The sequence below is a fragment of the Rhinolophus hipposideros genome, assembly GCF_964194185.1.
Source record: "Rhinolophus hipposideros genome assembly, chromosome: 10".
Taxonomy (NCBI): domain Eukaryota; kingdom Metazoa; phylum Chordata; class Mammalia; order Chiroptera; family Rhinolophidae; genus Rhinolophus; species Rhinolophus hipposideros.
The window spans coordinates 48,822,756-48,843,209 of NC_138056.1; the positions used below are offsets into that span (position 1 = coordinate 48,822,756).

The following is a 20,454-nucleotide window of genomic DNA, read 5'->3' on the forward strand; positions in this document are numbered from 1 at the left end:
AAGTTCACAAGAAGGGAACACACAGCAGGAAAGACTTAGGCTAGACCCAGAGGAAGAACTTCCTAGTAACTGGAAGTTGGGCCCAGCCTCCTTGGAAGCAGACGAATCCATGTCCTGACCTTCCTAGGCCTTTCTAGTTTTAAGTGTGTATGAAGCCACTTCAGTGAGCAGCAGAGACACAAAACCACCGCAGGCCAACGCCACCCAGCCCTGAGCTTCAATCACTGACCTGGAACCTAGTTTATGAGGCTGCTCTGATCTGATGGGTCTCCTGCCTCCTAGGAGGTCAAAGTCTCCACAGGTGAGGGCCCCAGACCCTCCCCACCCTGAGAGCGGATGGAGGCCCTGGAGCCTGGCGAAGCTCAGGGCAGGCCTGAGGGCCACCATGCTGTCGCCTCTGCCACCGCTCTCCACATCTATCCCTCCAGAAACAGCCCCCACGCCAACACTCCAGGTGCCCGCTGTCACCACAGAGGACCATGGCAAGTGTGTACAGATCAGGTCTCACCCTCCTCTTCCTGCGTCCAGCACCTTCTCTCCCCCTTCCAGGCAGCAATAAACAGGCCCGAGTCTCACCCTTTTATTCCCCTCTACCCCTTTCCAGCTAGCACTCCCTCTTTTTCCTTCCTTCTCATCCAAACTCCTCAAAGAATTGTCTACACTCACGTCTCCACTTCCTCCCTCCAACCTGCGGCAAACCCACAGCCTCTATTTCCACCAAATTCCACCACGACTTCCACTGCGTAAGCCCACTGGACGGTTCTCGGCCCTCCCCGACTCTGTGGACTTCGCCCTCCTTCAGGAACCGTCCCCCTGCCCTGGCCTCTAGGACACCAGTTCCTCCAGTTTCCCTTCTCCCTCTCCACCCCCAGCCCCAGCTCCTCTCTGTGCCCAGCCCCCCCGCTGCTGCTCTTTATCCTAAGCCCCTTCCCCTCCCTTGCCTGCACATTCTCCTTAGGCGGTATCATCCACCAGTCCTGTCTCTGCCTAGACCAAGCTCCAGGCCGAGTACCCAATGAACCTCGGGTCATCCTGCCTGGACGTCCCATTGGCATCTCACATCCACAGGGTGCAAATGGGAACCCATCACATTCCCCTAACCCTGCTCCTCCCTCTTCCCCCATCTCAGGAGGCGTCCCGGCCTGGAAGGTGAGAATCACCCTCCCCACCTCCCTCTTCCTCAAACCCTGAAATCCCATCTGGCACCAAGCCCTGCTCTATTCTCCACCCCTTCCTCTCATCTCTCACTAAACATCCCTCACGTCTTGGCTCAAACTGCCCCTATGGGAAGCCTTTCTTAATTCTGCCTCAGACCTGGGCATGGCTTGTTCTGTTCTCGAGTGGCCCGCCCGCACAGCCCTCAGTTCCTCAGGCATGTTAGTGTCCAGTTGCATGGACACATTCCACTGCCTCCGGCTGCCCCAGGAAGTGGAGGGGCAGCATCGGATCTGACTCAGGGTCCCAGCACCCAGCCCGAGCTTGGCACAGAGAGGCCTCCCGAAAAGGATTCCCAAACCTGGGAAGTTGTGTTTCTGCTGGATTTTCCCCACTGGTGAGGTCTGGCTCTCCCCTGGGCCCACAGCCCCACCCACCCTTTGCTCTGCCCCGCCTCAGCACTTAAAACCCATGAGAACCTGTCCGTCATTTACAAGGTCACATGGGGCCTAGAGGGAGCCGAGGGGCCCCCTCACATGTGTGCAACTGCACACGCAAATGCATATAGGCAGACATAAACCAGTACACAGATTCACAGACAGACCCAGGTAAATAAACACGGGCACGAGGCCCAAGCACACAGCTCGTGAAGGTACACGCAGATGTGCAGACAGGCCCACAGGAGCACAGCATCCTGGGAGCAGCATGGACTTCGGCCACTGCCTCCCCGAGAGCACCAGGCTCCAGACATCATGGGCTCCAGGAGTTAAGATTATCTTGCCCAGGGTTCAAGACTGGTTCTCAGAGCTGTCGGGCAGGGGCTCAGGGAGAGGGGGCAATAGCCCACACACAGGGCACAGCCCTGGAGGAACTCTGCCTGACTTCAGCCATTCCTTCCCTCTCAGTCGCCACAAACTCTTCTTCCAGGAAGCCCTCCCTCATCTCACCCTTCCTCGCAGGGCCAGGGGAGGAGGCTGCCCCCAAAGGGGACCCTGCCTAGATCCTACCCCAATCTTTCCCTTGGGCCCCTTCTCATATCCAAGGGGAAGTCTGTACCTGCCCAGTCACAGCTCAGAGCTTTTAGGATCAAGATACCCCCCTTTCCCCAGCCCTCGTCCTGCCTTGCCTCCAAATCCCAGCTCAAATGTCCCTTCCGACTGACCCCGGCAATTCCCTTTCCCAGATGAAGCATCATCATCAGAGAGAACTCAGCACTGGTGAATTCATTCAATCCTCCAGACAAGTTGCTGCTGGGGTCTGTGTTCTCACGATCCTCTTACAAATGAGAAAACCACGGCTCGGAGAGACAAGATAACCTTCCCAGGGCCACACAGCTGCTAAGCCCTTCTTTCCTTTCCTTGAAACCATGTTCCTAGCCACGACCTCCCTCTGGAGGGAGCACTTGCCTTTGAGGGTGGTTGGGAAGAGGCTTCAGATGGAGGGGTGGGTGGGTGGGGGTCTAACAGGGAGGCACGCTGCCCCTCAAGAGCACCAGTTCCCACCTGAATCGCAGGCAGTCGTGAGGGCCACTGCACCTGGCTGCAGTCATGTGAGGGGCCTGAGGCTGGCTCGTTTACTGTGGGATTTGGAGCAAGTCACTGAGCCTCAGTTTCCCCATCTGTGATGAGAGGGGGGCTGGATACCACAACCCTTGGGATCTTTTCCAGTTGGACCCTGCGAGGCTGGAGGGTAGGGAGGGGTGTTGGAAGGGGAGACCACTGGGGGCACAGGAGCTATTCTCCACAGACGGTGCTGGGGGGCAGAAGAGGAGGCCCTGCCTACTAACAGAGTCCGCTGCCGAGCTCCTCCAGACCTGGTCTGCCAAGACAGTCGCCCTCCAGCCCTCTACCTTCCCCTGGAGGAGGGCTGATCTGAGCAGAGAGAAATCACAAAATACCCAACATACTGGAAAGTGAGGGAAAGCCAGCTAGGCTGGGAACGCGTATCACACACAAAGCTGACGCAAATGCTGCAGGCAAACACCTGGCTTTGAGCTCCATCCCTCCGGCCCTCTCCCTGTACCCCTAAGTCTATTACCTCCCCAAGTCCTGCTGATTCCCTGTACCCCTAAGTCTAGTACCTCCCCAAGTCCTGCTGATTCCCTGTACCCCTAAGTCTAGTACCTCCCCAAGTCCTGCTGATTCTGCCTCAGAAGCGGCTCTCCTGTAGGGCACTGCAGCCCTTCACACTGCTACCTGAGAAATGGCCAAGAACTCCTTGGGACCTACAGGATCAAACCTTATATGTAAAGCTTTTGTCGTCCTGGCCTCAATGCACCTTCCTGGTTTCCTCCTGCTCACCTCAGGGTAGCCCCAGCCACCTGAAGCTAAGTCTCTGCCCCCGGGGACTGCATTTTCCAACTCTACGCCCTTACACAGCTAGTTCTCTCTGCAGGGAATCCTTCCCACTTGTCTCTGCTTGGTGAACTCCTACAGATCCCTCAATATCCAAATGGGAAATGCTGCAGTTCAGTGAATTGGCGTCTGTAGTGGAAATCAGGTCCTAAAGTCAGCATATCATGAGTAAATTGCATATGGTCAAAATCACCCTTACTTTCGACTGTACATGCAACTACCTCTTATCCATAAAGCGTAGGCACTATACTAGACAGTTCCCATGTTTTGACTCATCTAATTCTCACAATAGTGACAGATTGTATTTCCAAACACATCTGTGGCGATCTCTCCCATCCCAATTGCTCTTCTTACAATGAAACTCTGACACTCTTCTCACGGAGAAGCAAGGTCTATGTCACCCCCTATTCCCTCCCCCCCGGAATCTGGAAGAGCTGAGGACTAATGGCTGAAGTGACACTATAAAATTTCCAAGCTTCTGCTTCATTCACTGGGATACATCCCCCAGAGCGCTGAGCCACCATGCATAAATCTGCATACAATCTGACTGCTCTGTGGGGAAGCCCAGACCGGTCACGGAGTGGAACGAAGCCCCAAGACTACGTGAAGAGCCAGAGAGGCCTGGCCAACCTCCAGCTGCTCCAGCTTGCGCTGCTCTAGCCTTTATATGACCATGACTGTATCCCCGTGGAAAACCCTGGGCCAGAACCGCTCAGCTGAGCCCATCTGAAATTCCTGATCCATAGAAACTGGGAGATAATAAAATGATTGTTAGGTAAAGTCTCTAAGTTTTGGGGTGATTTGTTATGTAAAAACAGTAACTGGGACATCATCTCCACTTTAGAGAGGAATCTGAGCACAGAGAGCTTAAGCAACTTGCCCAAGGTTACAGAGCTAGTAAGTAGCTGGTAGAGCCAGGACTCGAACCCAGGTAGTTTAGTCCTGGAACCCACACTATTCACTACTATGCCCTACTAACTGCCTCTGAGGTCTGACTGGTCTCCAGGTGCACAGCAGGGCCCAGGGAGTGGTTGCTGAATAAATGGCTGCGGGAAGGAATAAGCAAATGCAAATTGAGTGAGCGAAAGCAGAGAGTGACCTCCCAGGTGCAAAGCAGGGATCTTAGGCAAGCCTGTACCATGCAAATGAACTTGACATGAACTCCTTGTCACTGAGGCAGCTCCAGTGTCCACAGCCGTGGGAGAGGGTGACAATCAGAGGTGCCTGTCTGATGCCACCTGCCTCTGCCTCTCACAGAGGATCCTGAGCTCATCTCCCTGCTCCCCACCTCCCCCAACCCTGCACGTTGCAGAGTTAGTCAGGACGCTGGAAAGCCTCCTAAGGACAAGGCCTGTGGACCCTGGGGACTGCAGCAGGAAGGTCCCCAGGTAAGGAGGCTGGAGACCTGGCAGGGCCATTGACTGGCTGTGTGAATTTGGGGAAGTTCCTGCCCCTCTCTGGGCCTAGGGTCTCTCCAGCTCCACTGTTCTAAGACTCACCAGATGCTGAGCTGGCCTCGTAGATGGGGGTTGAGGTGACTTTGGTTATGTGGGTCCAATAATCCACGGTCCTTTAAATCCCCACAGGGATCTGTCCCTAGAAGGAAAGTGGGTAATGAGAATGAATCCTACCGAACACTCACCAGGAGCTGGCTGTGCGCCAGGTGTTTAGACAAGCACAATTTCTAATCCTTGCAGCAACGCCATTAGGCACAGGAGCAAGGACACAGAACTCAGATTTGCAGCTCAGGTGATGCTGGAAGCCAGGATCCAACCCAGGGCCACTCAACTTCAAAACTCCCACCCTTCTCACAACAGCAAGCAGTAGAAGCAACCCAAGTGTCTAACAACGAACAAATGGATAAACAAAATCTGGTATAGACGCACGGTGGAATATCATTCAGCTTTAAAAAAGAAGGAAATCTTGTCATGTGCAACAACCATGGAGCAAACACGGGTGAGCCTGGAGGATATTATGCTAAGTGAGATAAGCCCGTCACAAAAGGGCCCATACCGCATGATTCCATTAACGGGAGGCATCTAAAGTAGTCAAATTCATAGAAACAGAAAGTGGAATGGTGGTTGCCAGGGCCTGGTGGGGGGTGGAGGACGGGAGTTGTTGTTTAATGGGTATAGAGTTTCAGTTTTGCAAGATGAAAACGTTCTGGAAACCTGTTGTGAAACAATGTGAATCTAGTTAACACCCCTGAACTGTACCCTTAAAAATGGTTAAGACAGTACATTTTATGTTGTACGTGTGGTTTTTTTTAACCACAGCTAAAAAAGTTCCCATTCTGAGAGCAGAGAGGGAGGTTAGGAGGAATATGAAGGAGGGAAGTCCAGGCAGGCTTCACAGAATAGGGGGCATTTGAGTAGGGCAGAATTTGGGCCGAGATGAATCTGGGGCACTACAGAGGCTTCCGCCTTCGGTCCCCACCTCCCTCCCAGGACCCAGCTGACTCCACCTCCCAGCCCATCACAGGGCTTCGAGATCTCCACACAAATGCTGTGCCCCAGAGGGGAAGAGGCATTAGCCGAGAAGGGACTTCTTGAACACCTACTATGTGCTCCCAGTCCCACTTACTGGGTGACCTTGAGCCAGTTTCTGTCCTGCTGGGGCTTCAGTCTTCCCATCTGGATAATCAGAGGTTGACCCACAATTTCTTTCGATTCTCCCACTAGGAATAACCTCTGAGGGGTGGAGCAGGTGGGAGGCACCAGAGAGGGTGACCCGGAATCAGGGGTTACAGCCTCACGATCCTGCCCCAAGCAGCCTCTGCCCATTTCACAGAGGGGAATCTGAGACCCAAGGGGGTTTGGTTTCATTCCAACTCAACAAACAGGAGCCTGTACCTACTATGTTTGTGATAGGATCATAATGCCTCCTCCCAACCCAGTACTGTTTCTCCTACTCCCGGCTACCAAAAGTGGAGCAGGCTCTAACCTGGGACAAAGCATGAATCGTTGCACTGAGTGACAAAGTCCTCATGTCCATTCTCTCCAAGAATTCTGACTCTCACCTCTTCCCGACTCAGGAATCCTTTGTGCCTAGAAAAAACGAGGGGGGCCTGTCTTAGGTTCCAATGCCCGCTCTGCCAAGCACTAGCTGGGCCTCAGTGTCCTCATCTGCACAGTGGGGATAAGGACACCTCTCACAGTGCCCTGGTGAAGATTAGAAGAGTCAAGAGCACAAAGCGCTGAGCCCAGGGGCTGGCACACAGTAGGCGCTCAATAAATGACTGCCATCACCAGCTCTCTCCTTGAAGACAAAAGCCATTTTCACTGATCTGTTCATTCCTCTCAGAGGCCCGTTTGTTTGTTTGAACTCTTCCCAGAAAAGATTATCCCCCAGGAATGCTGGTGATGCTCCCAGCCATCCCCAGAGAGGAGAAGGAAACAGCAATGAGCCTTGCTTGACAGTAAGAGGAAAATCATCATCAGATGGAAACAAGAGAGAGAAGTCTGGGGGAAACCCAGTGGCTCCCCCAGCACCCTCAGTCCCCTCTCCCTCCCCCACCCTGGAGGACCCACGGTGCCCCAGATCCTGCTAATGAGCTCCCTGGGGCCCTGCTGGGAGGCCTGATAGGATCAGGCTGCTACTTGAGTCACACAAAGCCTTCTATTCTTAGCTGAGCAGGGCTAGTTCCTTCCCTGCAACAGGTCAGCACTACCAGCCCCAGTGGTGTAAGCCTGGGGGTCAATCCCGACCGCGAGGAGGGGGTGGGCAGCCCTGTGACCTGACTGAGGCCCACGTGAGGGGGCTGCAGAGCAAGGCCCCCAAACACACACACACCAGGGTGTCCGGGGGGCCTGCAGGGGCCGGATGGAGATCTGGGTCAGATGACCCCTAAGGTCACTTCCATGTCCAGTCTGGTTCCCAAAGTCTTGATTTCAAAGGACCAAGTTTCTAAGGTACCATGATCCAGTGCTTCTAAGATGTGGGAATAAAAGGATTCCATGGTTCTAGTGAATCAAGGTTCCAAGATGCCAACAAAGATCTGAGATGTTGGGCTTGTGTGTGCACCTCCACTTCCCTTTGGGAGGTAGAGGATGGCCAGCTCCACCAGGACCCTTGAGCCCCGGGGACTCAGCACTCCCCGCCCCCCAGATCTGCTGGCGGTAAGAGTTCCTGGGGAACCTCTGGGCACTGCAGGAGAAACAGGAAAAGGAGGAAGGGACAGGCTGAAGACACCCTGAGGCCCACCAACGCCTGACAATGCCGGGCAGGGCGTCCACAGGGCCAGCATCGCAGTCAGACAGGCCTGGAGAGGCTGGGCCACCTGCGCAAGGTCATGGCTGGAAGATAGAGGAGCCAGGGTGAGTATGCCAGGTCTGGATGGCTTCAGAAGTCATTCCTCACTCGCATCGCTTCACTTTAGGCCACAGTGTCCCAGGACCGCCTCTTCCAACGTTCTCTTTTAGATGGAAAACTGAGGCCCAGAGAGAAAGGTCAGGTGATCCAGGTCACAGGGAACTGGTGACAGAGCCAGGCAGAATCATTTCCACTGACTGTCTCCTATTCCCTGGCCAGGTCCCCGCCAGTGATCCTTCTCTGGATTCCTGGATTCCCCTTTTCTACCCACCAGAACCAGGGCTCTCGGGGCAGGGCTGCTGCCTGCTCCTTCAGTCCCCAGCACAGCCACTGCTCCCCGGGTCATTTGAGGGATAAGCAAGAATAAAGGGATAGGACAATGGGTCACAGCCTCATGCCCAACACTGGCCAGCTGAGCACCACATGGTCTGGCAAGGGCTGACCCTGACACGTGTCAGGAACGTGCACATGGGCACTTGTCAGGAATACTCAGAGGCTAATTAGCCAGCTGTCCCATTAAGGAAAGCAAATAAGGCTCCACTCGGCTGGCTGTCACAGAGCCTGCTGTCACCAGCATAGGGAATCCAGCCTCAGCTTCCTAAACCACTGGCCTGCCACCTGGGCTGCCCTCCCCAGACTCCCCCAAGCACCTACTACCCTGTTTCCCCAAAAATAAGACCTAGCCGGATAATCAGTTCTAATGCATCTTTTGGAGCAAAAATTAATGTAAGACCCGGTCTTATTTTACTGTAAGACCAGGTCTTATATAATAGTAAAATTATAGTACCAGGTCTTATATATATAATCTAATCTAATATAATACCTGGTTTCATATTAATTTTTGCTTCAAAAGACACATTAGAGCTGATTGTCCGGCTAGGTCTTATCATTGTGGAAACACGGTATGTATCAGTTGCTCTTTTTTCTCCAATAGAGTTTTACAGATAATTCCACACCTGACTTTCACAGCGCTGAGTTAGGTATCTTTTACCTCCCTTTTACAGGGACAGGGAGACAGGGACTCACCCCTAGGGCTGCCTGGCTTTGCCTGGGCCCAGAGTGAAGCTCCCCCACACCTTGGTGATTTAGAGGCTCCTCTCCTGGGGTCATAAATTGAGAATGTGTCTAAGCTGCACGGACCATTTCACGGAGCTTAACAGAAATTTCCTTTTCTTGCTTAGAGAGACCACAGGTCCAGTATCTAAAAAGCCAGTTTCTTTGCTCTGGGCAGGAATTAGATTCTCTGTAAACTGGTGGCCTACTATGTGCCTGGCACCCCACCGAGAGTCCCACCCATGGGGTGGTTTGATTTGACTTCACACCAGCCTTGTGAAGTTGGCTTAGGCTGAGCCTCAGAGTGGCTATGTCACAAATCCAAGGTTGCACAGGCATGGAGTGGAGCTGGGACAGGAACCCAAGTGTGTCAGGCCTTTTTAAGATGAGGGAGAACTGATGTTTATGTTCACCGGGCTCTTTTCTCAATAAACTGCTGAAGTTGACGCTGATGCTCCATTAGAGCCTTCTCTGTTCCTGCGCCAGCCCCTCCCGTTACCCCCGTGCTAACGCAGGCAGAGGGGGCATCTGTGACACCTCTGGGTGCCAGCGGAGCCCAGCTGCCTGCCCCCAACCCCAGAAGCCACTCAGGAACAAGGGCATTGAGAGGGACCCACAGACCTCTGGGGGAAAGGGTGCTGGGCACAGCCCAGCCCTGTCCCCCTGCACCCCATCCTGGGCAGGGTGGCTTTGACCAAGCACTCTGTGTGACAGTCTGCCGGCCTCCCCGAGCAGGTGCCCCAGGTTTTGCTGAAATAAAACATCACCCACACCAGAGTTCGGAGTTGCCCCGGTTGACCCCACCCGGCACTAACTGGGAAATAGAGGGGATGGAGGGCTGACAGCCTTGTTGGTCCCCAACGCCCAGCTACAAGGGATACAGGCCAGAGCCCGTGCATGCAGGCCAGCCCTGTTGGACCCAGCCTGTGAGCAGTATCTATAGATAAGCGGGGAGGGGGAGTTCCTGACATGTGCTTCCCACCCTTTCCCTGAGGTCAAACCCCACACTCTGCAGGCCTCTGGGATTCTGCTGGGGAGGGGAAGTATCTGGTCCCAGGCGGCTGATTTCCCTCCTACTTAAATGCACACAGACACAAGAGTGCAAACACACAGCCTGATCTGCATGTGCAACTTGTACATAATTCATGGGCTCCTCTCCCTCTGGCCTGGATAAAATGTACCCTGCAGGAGAAGCCACATAGCTCCTAGTGAGCAGCCACCCCTTCCGGGAAAGGGCTGAGTGGGCCAGAGGCCTGGGGGGTTATGAAACTCAGACGGGTAAGTATTATTACCAACAAAAACGGTTTACATGTGGGGCGGTATGTCAATTTACCAAATGCTTTCATAAACTGGATCTCATTGCATCTTCACAAAAGCCTAGGGTGGGGGTTACCATTGTGTTCGTTTTCCAGATGAGGAAACTGAGGCTCAGAGAGGTTAAGTAACTTTCCCATTTTCACAGAGAAGGAAGCAGCAGAACTTCTCACCCTGCACCAAGCTGCTGCATGCACACAACCCTCAACCCCAGCCTGGCTCCACTCTCCTCCCCCCAAATCACAGTCTGGGGCCCTGGCAGAGCCATCAGCGAGGACAGAGAAGACACCAGGGAACGTCATCCTGAGCTCAGCGGGCCAACTGCTGAAGGACGAGAGAAAGAGGAGTGAATTCCACTAGCAGAGCCAGCCTGACCGCCGCCCCAGCAAACAGGCTGCCCCCTACCCAGGGTCCACTAGGGCACCCCAGTAGACCTGGAGGCTGGGGGCGAAATAGCCTGCTCTTCCCCTACACACACCTGAGAATTCCTGAGAGCCCTTCAGAGCTGGAAGGGATGTGCTAGGTGACCTTGTCCGACCATGAGCACGAGGAACGCAAGGTTCAGAGGCGGGAAAGACGCGTCCAAGGCCTTCTAGTGGAAGAGTCCCATCAGTCCACACCCCTACCAGGCGCCAGCCAGGTACTGTGGCCACCGGTCTGGTCTTCAAGGCACTCCCAGGCAGGTGGCCGCCCACTCAGCGGTGTTTGGACCCTTAGGAGGCGCCCCAGCCAACCTCTCCAGCCCATCTCAAAAGACTGCCCCCCATTTTCCTCGCTCTGTCCTTATCACCCCAGGCTCCTTACAGAGTCCTGAAGATGTAACCCACCTGTTGTTACCACTGTACTTTTGCTCTGCTGTTGCTCTTCCAAGAATGCCTTTCCCAGCTGGCCTGAGCCTGCCCACCCCCAATACCCCACCGGTAACCTCTGCCCTGTTTGCAGGGCCTCAATCAGGTTCCCCCCTCCCCTCCTCTCCCCACCCCTCAGCTCTGTGTGCTCCCAGAGAAGGTCTCCCTCCCTCCCTCCCTGCCCACACGCTTAACCTCCCTTATAACACCCGTGCAGTCTGCCGGGGTCATTGCTCCTGGAACTGTCTCATACACACCCCTTAGCACGCGGGACTACAGCTCTGCTGAACTGAGGAAATGTGTCACACACCCACCACCACACAGACCCAGAACAATTTAAAAACTCATTTCTTCCTTTTAAGGCTTGTATTTGTCTTTCTTTAAAAACCCTTAGTGGGCACGGAGAAATGAAATGGAAGGTTCTTAGTCAGATGCCTCTTGGCATTTCCAAATGCTGGCTCTGTGCCTGGCACACAGTAGATGTCTGAGATTCCTTCCTTTGGTGGATGAAAGAATAAAAATATCTCCTCACCTTCCCCTTTTCCCTGCTGCCTGAAACTCCACCGTTATTATCAATTATTCCCTGGGGCTAAATTCTGCTCCCTGTGATCTTCTCAAAATGCAAACAGCTCTGGTCAAGAACCAAGCTCTAGCTGGAGGCTTCTGTGTGCAAAGTGGGACAGTGAGGGTTCCCTAGTCAGCTCTTCCTGCAGTGTTTTCTCTAGACGATTAGCCCCAGACCATGCATGTGACAAAGGAGTTGCATGTTCAAGCAGGCTTGGGGAAGGCTGGCTGCACACTGTGCCACCTGTCAGGGATCCCTAATTCATGTCGACACATTAAAGGCCTTGGGGAGCCCTGCTGTGAGTTACATAACCTAGCATTTCTGGACTCTGTATGGCCATGTGTCCCTGGACTCATTACCATTCCAGGGAACTAGGGCTCCTCCGAACACAATCTGGAATGGGGACTAGATGGCGTGCCCTGGTCCACTGCAGGACAAGGTCTGGGCAGTCGAGGGCCTTGGTGGCTGGCAGCCAGCCAAGGCCACACTTCCTTGCACTGACCACTTTACAGAGGCAGAGGTCTGACCTAAGCCACCAATAATGATCCTTTGTGACAGGAGCAGAAAATGAATGGGGCATCATACAGCTCACAAATGGAGCAGAGAAGAGGGAACAGATAACAGGCCAGGCTGGAGACCTCAGTTCCAATTACAAATACTGGGCTCACTGCTGGCATCTGGATAGGGGACCTGATCCTGCTGAGCTATGCTTTTATCATCTGTGAAACAGGGATAATACCATTCTCAAGGGCTGTTGTGAAGATTCGTTGTGGTGACGGAAGCAGAGGCAGATCACAAACGGTAAAATCCTGGACTGGCATTTGCTGTGTACATCGTTATTTCCCTGCCTGCACTGCCAGGAGTGGGTGTCAACATGTCTTGATTGATCACAAGCCACTGCAGAGGTCCTCAATCAGGATGGATGGATGGATGGATGGATGGTGGGGCAGATTAATCCCTAGCAAGACCCAGGATTAACAAATGCTGGCTGAACAGGCATGAATGAATGAACCAATTCGCAAGCTCAATTATCCCATTTCTCAGTCCCCAACTGGTGGAAGCAGCAGATTAGGAAGGACACACATATGCACACAACCACACACGCAGGCAAGAGGGGAGAAGAAACTGGTTCCGGGCTGCTGGAGGGTGGTCTGTGGGCAGCAGAATGAAGGATCAGGGTGAGAAGAACCAGAAACTGGCAAAGGCAGAAACTACTGCTAAACAGCCACAGCAGCCGGAGTCAGTGGGTGTGAGGGCCAACAGGTCCTGGCACTCCCAGCAAAGCAGTCAGCGTTCCCAAGGCCCATCCCTGAGAGGCTGACTGGGTCAGCATTGTACAGGGAAAGGAAGTGATCAATCCTTTTCACAAAGGTTTCCAACCAAAACGATTAAAGGGTTGTTTTTAAAGGGGATAGTGAGCAGAAGGAAGGCTTAGGGGCACAAGCCTTAGCTGCCTGGAAAAATAATACTACTTACATAGACATTTTTAAAGTGTCTATTGTGTGCCAGGCAAGTTCTGTTAGGCATGGGCATGAGAGCACAAGGCCTCTTCAGACAGCACCACTCTGTGACGACTAGATACATGAGGTGTCGGGTCGCTTGGTCACTCAAGGACAGAGAGGGAGGTGTTGGAGAGAAAAGCCAGAGACAGGAAGTCTGGAGGACCAAGCTAAATCACTACCTGACCTCAGGCAAGTCACTTCCTCCTCTGAGCCTCCACCTTCCGATCTGGAAAGTGGGCTGATAATAAAAATCATGAAAACTACTACATGGCACCAGGTACTGGACCAGTGGTTAAGGCCTTATCTCACCTAATGTGTGCAGCCAGCAAGACAGCTGTTGCTAACTATCTGTTGTGGGGAATGACGGACCCTTTCAGATGAGCAAACTGTGGCGCAGCTGGTTACTCACTTGCCTGAGGCCAGAGAGTTGGTGGGAGCTGAATTTAACACCAGGTTTGTCTGATTCCAGAGCTCACACTATCCTTGCCCTCCCAAACAAGTCCCCTGCCACCTCTCAGATTGCCATGAAGATTTGGTGACATCATGGATATCAAAACGCTTTATAAAAGGTAAACTATTATGTGTCCAAAGCCAACAAGAAAGAAGTCTTGATTCCTCCACGAAACCAAACACTGAGGTTCACAGGGGCATTCAGAACTGGTCGCAACCCAGAACTCCTGGATTCCTGATCCCTCCACCTCCTGAGTTCCTTAAGCCAACTTCTCTCCAGGGAAAGGAACCCAGCCATCTCAGAGCTCCAGCGAACCCTCCAGCGTACACGTCTCCCCCTCAGACCAAAAAACTGGCTCCCCTGTGCTCCACCCCTAGATGGCATGGCCCATGGGGGCTCCCCAGCACCCCCACTGACAGGCTGTGGGACCTCAGGCCAGTCGTCTCATCTCTCTGAGCCCCGGGCTTCCCACGCACAAAATGAGGGATTAAAGCACACTTCATGTGGGAAAAAAGCTACTCCAACAAGGGACTCAACTGCCCTTGAGTTGGATGACTTTAGCTGGGTGTGGAGGAGGAGATTCAAACTCTCAAAATCCCTGGTCTGAGGAGGAAGGCACTGCCCCACCCACCAAGAATCCCAACTCACTACCTGCCCATGGGAGCCCTGGTGTGAGAGGCAGACCCAGCTCCTACCACCACCAGCTAGCAGGCTGGCTGGGGCCCAGGTGGGGGAGAGGGAGAAAAGGGTCTTCCAGGGGCGGCTGGTTAGCTCAGCTGGTTAGAGCACCGTGCTCGTAACACCAGGGTTGTTAGCTCCATCCCTGCAGCCAGGGTGAGCTGCGCCCTCCACAACTAGATTGAAACAACTGTTTGACTTGGAGCTGATGGGTCCTGGAAAAACACACTTAAAATAAATAAAAGTAAAAAAAAAAAAAAAAAAAAAAAAAAAAAGAATAGAAAAGAAGAAAAAGGGTGTTCCAGCTGAAATGTATACATCTTCACTGGAGAGCCCGGGCGCTGGGCCACAGACATCCTCACAGGCCTGCTGTGGCTCAGAGAGGTTGCCAACTAGCTTCAGGCCACACAGCAAGACAGGGTCAAGTGGGTGCTGGGACCCAGGCCTAGGCCCAACCCAGGGCTCTCTCCATTGCCCCAGAGTCATCCCTTTGGAGCATAGAGAGGAAGAGCAGTGTAAACAGTCAAGATGAGGCACCAGCCCCACTCCACGCTGATCAGCAGATGCTGGCCATTGACAGCTGGGCCCCCAAGCCACACGGTGAAAACCAACATCCAGTTGCTCCATTTCCTGCCTCACTCACTTCAGGTACTGACTGATGGGGCACATCTGCATAGACAATGGGCTCGGTCAAGAAGAGAAGGAGCTTCCAGAGGCAGCATCATGGATTTAAGTTAGACAAAAGAAAGAACTTCCTACCTATTAAAATAGTACACAGAGAAAGGGAGCAGGATGATGGTGGTTGAGAAGTCTCCTCAAAATACAAGATGCTATCTCATCCATTATATCACTTTAGCTTCAAAACAGACCTAAAAGGTCAGTGTTATGCTCTCATTTTACAGGTGAGCAGTTGAGGCTCAGAGAGGTTAAGTGACTTGCCCAATGTCTTCAAAGCTCTGTTCAAAAGAGGCAGAGCTGGGATTCAAGGCCGGGACTGACTGACAAACCCACACACCTCTTTTCCCAAGAAGGTCTCTGAGGATCAAGGCACAGCCACCCACATTCACAGCTCCTCTTCAGACACCCGGGGTGAGCTGCTGGAGAAGCCAGAACATTCCTGTCAGGGAGGAGAGGGAGTGCTCAGCCGTGGCCAGCTACAAAGAAAGGGCTCTATATTCTACGCCTAACCCCCCAAGACATCAGACCCTGGGGGCTTCATAGAGGCTTTCCGTGCGATGTGCTCCAACCCATCTCCCCAAAGCCCAGGCCCAGGCCCCCATCACGGGCTGCCCAGGAACCCTTGCATGGCCTGCCTGGCCTCACATTCCCCTTACCTGGTCTTCATAGGCTCCTGCGGGCCGCCTGAGCTCAGGGAAGCATGGCCCATTCTGGGGGTCAGAGGCTGATGTGGGCCCAAGAATGACCCTCCAAGCTGCCGATGGCCACCCAGCTCTAAGAAGATCATGTCAGGTGGCTACATCAGGGCCAGCTCATAGCTGGCACACCTGAGCTCACCTGATACCAGCCTACCCATGACGTTTACCCCACTCCAGAGATAAGGCTGTCCTTGGCAAGGCCACCTGAGAAGCCACCTGCAGCCTGATTTGGGGGAGGAGGCATGGACCAAGGCAGGTCCCTGCAGTCCCACGTTGGAGAGGCAGGCAGCCTGAGTCCTCCAGCCACATTCAGTACCTTGCGTGGCACTGCCCCAGCCCTGTGAGGGCTGGCCCCCCTTCTACAGATGGCGAAATGAAATGTCAGAGAAGCCAAGCCACTTGCCCAAAGAACCAGTAAGAAAGAGCCAGGATTCAAACCCAAGCCTGCCCAATTCTAGAAACTAAATGTTTCCCACCACATCATTCTACCTTTGAGGGCTTGCTGTGTGCGCTGAGGGCAGCACGCCCCCATTCCCTGCTGCAGCCCTAGGGCCACGCCTCCTTGCCTCATGCTTATTCTTCCGTCCAATTTAGACCAGTGAGGTCCTGGCCTACCTTCAAGACTCATTTCAAATGCCCCGTTCTCCCTGATTTCTCTCCTTTTCCTCGGAGCTCCTCCTCATGGCTGCCCAGCCTGGCCCGTAGGGAAGAAAACTGGATTGTGCCCTGACCACTCCCACCACCCCAGCCTCCAAGGCCCCTTCCTGCAGGGTAAGGACAACCTGAGGCCTTTTCCTCCCAGCACCAGGCGCAGACTTAGGGGCAGAACGTGGGGATGTGTAGTCCAACTGCTTTCTTTCACAGATGGGGAAACTGCAGCTTGCTATGATAAAGTGAGAGGCCTCTTCCCACAGGAGACGGTTTGCAAGACAGGACTGGGGGCCAGGGGGTGGAAGAGCTGACAGGTGAGTGTCCACCATGTGGCAAGACTGGGAACATGTCAGAGCCTCCTCACTGGAGCAGAATCTAGACTGAGGGCAGTGACAGTCCCCATCCTCAAACTAATATCTGGCCACACGGTGCACTCTGTGCTCCTGTGGTCTCACTGGTGGTCACGGTGAAGGCTATCACTTCCTGAGCACTTCCTGCTGGCCAGGCAGCGTCCTAAACACTGTACATTGATTCACTCATTTAGTCTTCACAACAACCCTCTGAGGAACTCTCTGTTCTCTCCACTTCAAAGATGAGGACACCGAGGCACAGAGAGACTAAGGGGTCCACTGTGTAGTTCCCCAGCCACATTACGGTGGAGTTAGGGTTTTAGGAGAAAGCCTGGTTTCAGAGCCTGTGTTCTAAGCTCTGCTCACTCTGCCTAAGACGGACAGAGACACGGGTTGTTCAGCTGATCAGGCGGGAGAAAACTCCCAGCCAGGGCCTCTGAGGACCAGCAGGGGCGGAGCCGGACAGCGGTGGGCATGGTGGACAGAGGCCTGGGCACCAGTCCGGAAGGGGTGCTAAGGCACCTCTGGAGAGGCAGGGATGGAAAGATGCTGCGTACCCCAGAACTCCTCTCCGAGGACAGGGGTGGTTAGACGGTTCGGCTGGTCTTGGGCGTAGGAGTGGAGACCCCTTCGTAGGGGGTACACCCCAGTAACAACAGACGACAGGAATGCCTCCTGTTTGCCTTTCCAGGTCCACTTCTCCATCCTGCCTGGTGCCCCAGAGGTTGAACCTAATGGACGGCACTGGGCCCCATGCTTCTGCCTTCTGGGTAGATTCGCCCAATAGGAAGCCCCAAAGGGAGACTGGAGGGAAGAAGAGAGCTAGTTGAGGTTTCATTGCCCCCCTAGGTCCCCTGAGTGGACAGGTTCCTTCTACTGCAGGCCACAACCCCTGTCCAGAGAGCTGACCACTTCCTCTCTGTGCAGCTTCCTGTTGGGCCGGAACTGCTCCCAGGGGCTGCTAGCCGTGGGGCTCTCCTCTCCTTTGTGTCTCTGCTATACCTGTATTGCCTCAGCAGTTCACCCTGGGCCGGTATGCGCTCTCCGGCTGCGCCAGAGCAGAGCAGAGCAGACCGAGCACTGCATCAACAGCCCTCACAGCCCCCTCTACACACGCAGGGAACAAGTGGTCACAGAAGAGTCGTTTGCAGGATACCCAGGCCTCCACGCTCTCAGCCGGCGCCTGGCCCAGCACAGGGAGCAGGCTGGGCGCAGGGAGCAGAACCCAGCCAGCCAAGGGAGGGGCAGGGCAGAGGTCAGCTCCTAAGGAGGACCAGCTTAGTTTCTGAGCGCTCACTGTAGGGTAGGCACTGAGCTTTACACACCAAGCGTTTCATTCACTTCTCAGAACAACCCAAGGAAGTACATCCTATTTACGCCTTTTACAGAAGAGAAAACTGGTGCTAAAAAAGCTGAAATGACTCGCCTAGGGTCCTATTGCCAGTAAGTGACAAAGGACTCAAACACAAGTTTTGATGCCTCCCAAACCTATCCTGATAACTACCTTGAAATAATTTTTGTGAACTAGCTTCCAACAGAGGCCACTACCACAAGCAGGGTCAATTATTGGTGAGGGCCAGACAGAGGCCTCTAGTGTCTCCCCAGTCCCCTCCCCTGGATGGAAAGAAAAAAAAAGAGCCCTCTGACATTCTTCAGCTCTCCCAGGTGGGACGGGGCCCCAAGCGGGCGGTGCAGTTGGGTGTCCGGTTAGAAAAACAAGCCGTTTCAGACAAGGCTTCATTGTTAGGGAGAGGCTGACACTTGGGCCATTAAAACAAAACCAAGCAAAACAAAATGCTTGCTGCTTTGTCTTATCTCTTAAGAGACAAGGGGGACAGGGAAGGGCCCCAAGACTGGGTGTTGACCCCTCCCTCCCCCAGCCATCTCCGAGACCCAGCCTCAGGTGGCTCTGTCAGGAGGAGTGGCACTGTGGTGAGAGGCCGGGGCCTGAGTCCAGCCTGGCTCTGCCTGTGTCTGTGACCGGCTACCGCTCGCTGCTGACGTGTCAGGCACCGCGCTGCTGCTTTCTGTGCGCGGCCCCGTTTGGTCTCGGTGGCCCTTTCAGAGAGAGATTGTTGTGACTTCTATTTTCAGATGGGGACACCAAGGCTCAGAAAAGACAGCCCCGCAGAGAATTGTTGGAACCTAGGTGTACTGTCTTGTAATGTCTTTCCCCATCCCTGCCTCTCCAGGCAGGGCGGTCCCAGGGAGAGCAGTGCCACAGAGGAGGGAGCAGGGAGCTCCTGGTTGTGCAGGTTCCTGCGGATGCTGTAGGAGGCATGCGGCCAAAGGCGGCCAGGGATTCTCAGTCTTGGCTGCCCACTGACGTCACCTGGGCTGCTTGACACAGTAGCGATGCCTGGGTCTTGCTGGGAGGGTGGGGTGGGGCCCAGGCAGGACTTTTACAAGTTTCCTAAATGATTCTAATGTGCACAGCAAAGTTTGACAGCCGTGGGCCCAGCTGCCCACCAAAGCCTCTCCCACCTCACAAGCGTCCCAAGCACACGTCCTGAAGGAGAAAAGAGCTTTACTATTCTGGCCCCATTTGACAAGAGGGGTAAAAACCAGGCAAAATATACTGGACAAGGCTGTGTCCTCAAGTCCCCACAGCAGCCACAAGTGCAAGCAGCACAAAGGGAAACTGACTTTAGGACGCCTCTGGGGTGACCCCCTTTAAGATACTTGGGGGATCCTGGCTCCCTTGTCAGTGGGAAAAAAACTTTCTTTTGAGCCTCTTTGGTGGGAGGGTGAGAGGAATTCATCATGATGGGTTTTTTAAAATAATAGCGTCCTCTCATTCAAAGCTAAACAGCTGCAGGATTCATGCTGGAAGACCACCTCTGCGGGTGGGTGTGCCTCGGGAGCAAGAATATAAAAGAACTCTTAGCAAGGCCTGTTTATTGTTTCCTGGAGGAGATTTGGTCCCAGGCCTAGGAAGAGCTGGGACAATCAGACCACGGCCCACACTTCCTGTCCACCTGCCTTCTTGCCTTCCTTGTGCCCTCAAAGGAGAATGTCACAGATGGCGAGACAGCGTGAGGCGGTGGGAAGAGGGAGGCCTGTGGAGTCCAGCAGACCTGGGGTCTGCCCAAGCTCTGCCCTGGCCAGCTATCCTGAGACAGAACCACGCACCTCTGAGCTCATTCCTAGCACGGACCTCACAGCAGTGCCGAGGTGCAAGGTGTATGTTCATGTATGCACATGCGTATGCTAAAAGATACTTTCAAATTCATCTCCAGAAAGCCTTTCCTAACTCCCTCCCCACCCAGTACTGGACACCCCAGTCCCTGGCCTTCCCTGCCACATTCTGTTGTCACTGTTTCTGTGTCCTCCCCTCCTCACTGGGCCATCCATTCATTCATTGCACAGAGCAGCTGCCCTTTCCCTGGGATTCATTCCATACGCCCTTCCCGAGCACCTCTTCTCTTTGAGGTGCTCTGCTAGGAGCTGGAGGTATGGACAACGTGCACTGAGTGTTTATTAAGTGCCAGGTATTTTCCTGAGTGCTTTACACGTACGAGTATGACTCCCTTAATCTTCACCACAACCTTATGAAGTAGGTGCTATAATTGTCCCATTTTACAGACAGGGAAGCTGAGGCCCAGAGGGGTTAAATCATTTGTCCAAATCATATGGCTAGTGTGTGCATTCGGGCTGTGATTTGAGCATTACCTTACACCACCATCCACAGACAATGATACGACCGGTCCCCACCTCAGGAGCTCTCTCTTTACAATTTGGAAGTTTTATATCTATGTGTTTATTTAATGTCTGGTTGCACCACAGACCAAAATCTCTAATCATGTCACATTTTGTGTGTGTGTGTGTGTGTGTGTGTGTGTGTGT

General features: G+C 53.7%; 1 protein-coding gene across 10 annotated transcripts in view; it reads right to left on the minus strand.

Moving 5' to 3' along the window:
- The window catches only part of GDPD5 (glycerophosphodiester phosphodiesterase domain containing 5), an 87,380-nt gene that overhangs the window by 60,924 nt on the left and 6,002 nt on the right, over nt 1–20,454 (minus strand). For 3 of the 10 annotated variants that reach the window (XR_013994243.1, XM_081063635.1, XM_081063628.1), the window contains exon 2: nt 5,009–5,105. The exons of 4 other annotated variants lie outside the window; for them this stretch is intronic. The gene's annotated coding sequence lies outside the window, so the exon portion shown is untranslated. Of the gene's footprint in view, nt 1–5,008; nt 5,106–6,452; nt 6,557–15,246; nt 15,349–20,454 lie in introns of those variants that run through there. 3 more of the 10 variants (XM_081063636.1, XM_081063638.1, XM_081063633.1) reach the window with 3 other exon arrangements.